This window comes from Ovis canadensis, chromosome 1 (genome assembly GCF_042477335.2).
Source record: "Ovis canadensis isolate MfBH-ARS-UI-01 breed Bighorn chromosome 1, ARS-UI_OviCan_v2, whole genome shotgun sequence".
NCBI classification, from domain to species: Eukaryota; Metazoa; Chordata; class Mammalia; order Artiodactyla; family Bovidae; genus Ovis; species Ovis canadensis.
The window spans coordinates 84,140,821-84,144,498 of record NC_091245.1 but is presented as its reverse complement, the minus strand read 5'-3'; the positions used below and the strand labels follow the sequence as shown (position 1 = coordinate 84,144,498).

The 3,678-nt window shown below is 36.7% G+C and overlaps 1 pseudogene; it reads left to right on the top strand.

The window, feature by feature from the left end:
- Positions 1-1,549: 1,549 nt before the first annotated feature.
- LOC138435372 (tigger transposable element-derived protein 1-like) lies at positions 1,550-3,433 on the top strand (annotated as a pseudogene).
- The last annotated feature ends 245 nt before the right edge of the window (positions 3,434-3,678 follow it).

The following is a 3,678-nucleotide window of genomic DNA, read 5'->3' as shown; positions in this document are numbered from 1 at the left end:
GTTGGAGATTATATGATTTGGGGTTACAAATAAATTATAGCCAGTAGCAGAATTCACAAACGCTGTATTTGCAAGTATGAAATTTAAAATAATGAGTGACTGTGCCACAATTTATTCATTTACCCATTGAGAGGTGTTTGTGTTGTTTTACTGATTTTTGCTATTACAAATTATGTTACTGTGAATATTCATGTACAATTGTTGGTATGAACATATGCTTTCTTTCCTCATAGGTGTAGTATGGTCAATGAGTGGAACAGCCAATCATAGAGCATGTGCAGGTTTAACTTTTAAGAAACTACCAAATGGTTTTCCAAAGTTGTATCATTTTACATTCTCACTAGCAGGGTATGAGAGTTTCAGTTGCTCCAGAGCATTGTCAACTCTTGCCTCAATCAGTGTTTTTCATTTTACCCATCCCTGTAAGTGTTAGGTTGTCTATCATTGAAGTTTCACTTGCATTTTCATAACAATTAATGACACTGAGCATGTATTCATATATTTTTTGCTACTGTTACTCTTCTCTGTTGAAGTGCCTTTTCAAATTCTTTGCTCATTTAAAGCTTTTAAAAAATTGTTTTCTTCCTGAGTTTTGAGAGTTTGCTTATATATTATGGATAAAAAAATATGCTTAATAAGTATTTTCTCTCAGTCTTTGGCTTGTCTTTTTATTTACTTCCAAAAAGTATCATTTTGTATCTTCAGGAAGTCGTTTTATCAATATTTTCCTATAATGAATTTTGTGGTGCTTTATCTTAAGAATCTTAACATAAACCAAGGTTAAAAAATGTATTCCTGGGCTTTCCTGGTGGCTCAGTTGTAAAGAATCCACCTGCCAATGCAGGACACAAAGTTTCGATCCCTGGTCCAGGAAGATTCCACATGCCACAGAGCAGCTAACTCCATGTGCCACAACTACTGAGCCTGGGCTCTAGAGCCTGGGAGCCGCAGCTAATGGGCCCACGTGCCACGTTTACTGAAGTCTGCATGTCCTAGAACCTGCGCTCCGCAGCAAGAGCAGCCACTGCAATGAGAAGCCTGTGCACTGCAACTAGAGAGTGGTCCCTGCTTACTGCAGTGAGAAAAAAGCCCACGCAGCAAGGAAGACCCTGCACAGCCAAAATCAAATAAATAAGCAAAAAATTGAGAATGTACTCCTATGTTTTATTTTAGAATGTTTATAGTATTAGGTTGAACATTTACATGTATGATTAACTTAGGTTTAATTACAAGATACAAGTTGACGTTAATTTGTATTAGCCCTTTTTTAAAATCAGACTTCCAATTGTTCCAGTATCATTTGTTGAAAATAGTTACCTTTTCCTACTGAATTCCATTAGAGTATTTTCAGAAATAAATTGTTCTTGGGAATGGTTACGCACTCCAGTATTCTGGTGTGTCTTGGGAAAGACTACCCACTCCAGTATTCTGACCTAGAGAATTCCATGGACTATGCAACCCATGGGATCACAAAGAGTCAGACATGACTGAGCGACTTTCATTTTCACTTTTATTTTATTGCACTTTGCAGATACTATGTGACCGCTCTATGTCAAGTAAGTTTATTGTCTATTGGCACCATTTTTTGCAAGAGCATTTTCTCATTTCCTGCCTCTCTTTTAGTAATTCTTCTAGTATTTCTAGCTTTTAATTACTATCGTATTTGTTATAGTGATCTATGATTTGTGATATTGATGTTAGTATTGCAATTATTTGAGGTGGCACAAATCACTTTCATATAAGATGGCAAACTTAATCAACAAATGTGTGCGTTTTGACTGACCAGTTATTCCTCTGTCTCTCTCCCTCTCCTCTGGCCTCCCAATTTCCTGAGACCCAACATTACTGCAATCAGTCTATTAATAACCCTACAATGGTCTCTAAGTATTCAAGCCACATCTCTAACTTTAAGTTAAAAATTAGAAATTATTAAACTTGGTGAGGAAGAATTGTTGAAAACCAAGATGGGCTGAAAGCTAGGCCTCTTGTGCCAAACAGTTAGCCAAGTTGTGAATGCAAAGGAAAAGTTCTTGAAGGAAATTAAAGTACTGCTCCAGTGAGCACACAAATGATAAGAAGTGGAACAGCCTCACTGCTGATATGAAGGAAGCTTTAGTTGTCTGACTAGAACATTAAACTGACTACAACATTGTCTTAAGCAAAAGCTTAATCCAGAGCAAGACCCTAACTCTTTAATCTGATGAAGGCTGAGGGAGGTGATGAAGCTGCAGGAGAAAAGTGTGAAGCTAGCAGAGGTTGGTTCATGAGGTTCAAGGAAAGTCGCCATCTCCAAAACATAAAAGTACAAGGTAAAGGAGCAAGTGCTGATGGAGAAGTTGCAGCAAGTTATCTAGAAGATCTAGTGAAGATCATTAAAGAAGGTAGCTACACTAAAAAAACAGATTTTAATACAGATGAAACAGCCTTTTGGGGAAGAAAATGCCATCTAAGCCTTTCATAACTAGAGAAGAGAAGTCAATCTCCAGCTTCAAAGCTTTAAAAGACAGGTTGACTTTCATGTTAGGAACTAGTACAGCTGGTGACTATAAGTTGAAGCCGGTCCTTATTTACCATTCTAAAAATCCTAGAGTCCCTAAGGATGATGCTAAATTAACTTTGCTTGTGCTCTATAAGTAGAACAAGCCTGAATGACAATACATCAGTTTGCAATATCATGTACTGAATGTTTTAAGGCCACCCACTGTTAAGACTTACTGTTCAAAAAAAGAAAATTTCCTTCCAAAATACTACTGTTCATTGACATTGCACCTGGTCAATCAAGAACTCTGATGGAGAGGCACAATGAGGTTAATGGTATTTTCATGCCTGAGAATACAACATCCATATTCTCATGCCATTAAAGGCATTTATGATTCATGGGGAAAGGTGAAAATATCAATATTAATGGGATTTTGGAAGAAGCTGATTCCAACCCTCATGGATGACTTTGAGGGGTTCGAGATTACAGTGGAGGAAGGAACTGATGATGTGGTAGAAACAGCAAGAGAACTGGAATCAGAAGTGGACATTGAAGGTGAGACTGAATTGCTGTCATCTCATGATAAAACTTAAAACGGATGGAGTTGCTTCTCATGGATATGCAAATAAAGTGGTTTCTTGAGATGGAATTTATTACTGATGAAGATGCTATGAAGTTGTTGAAATGACAGCAAAGTATTTAGAATATTACAGAAACTTAACTGATAAATCAGCAAGAAGTTCGAGAGGATTGACTTTTGATTTTGAAAGAAATCCTGCTGTAAGTAAACTGTCTCAAGTAGCCTTGTACACTACAGAGAAAAAGATCTATGTGACAAACTTCATTGCTATCTTATTTTAAGAAATTGCTATGGTCACCTCAACCTTTGGCAACCTCCACCCTAATTAGTCACAGTCATCAACACTGAGGCAAGATCTTCCACCAGCAAAATAATTATGACTAATAAAGACTCAAATGATGGTTAGCGTTTTTACCGATAAAGTATGTTTAAACTAAGTATATTATATTTAGACATAATAGTATTCCACCTTTAATGCACTACAGTAGAAACACAACTTTTATATGCACTGGGAAGCCAAAAAAAGATTTGTGACTCACTTTATTCCAATATTTACTTTATTGAAGTGGTCCAGAAACCCACAGTATCTCTGAGGTATGCCTGTATACAGATCTATCAC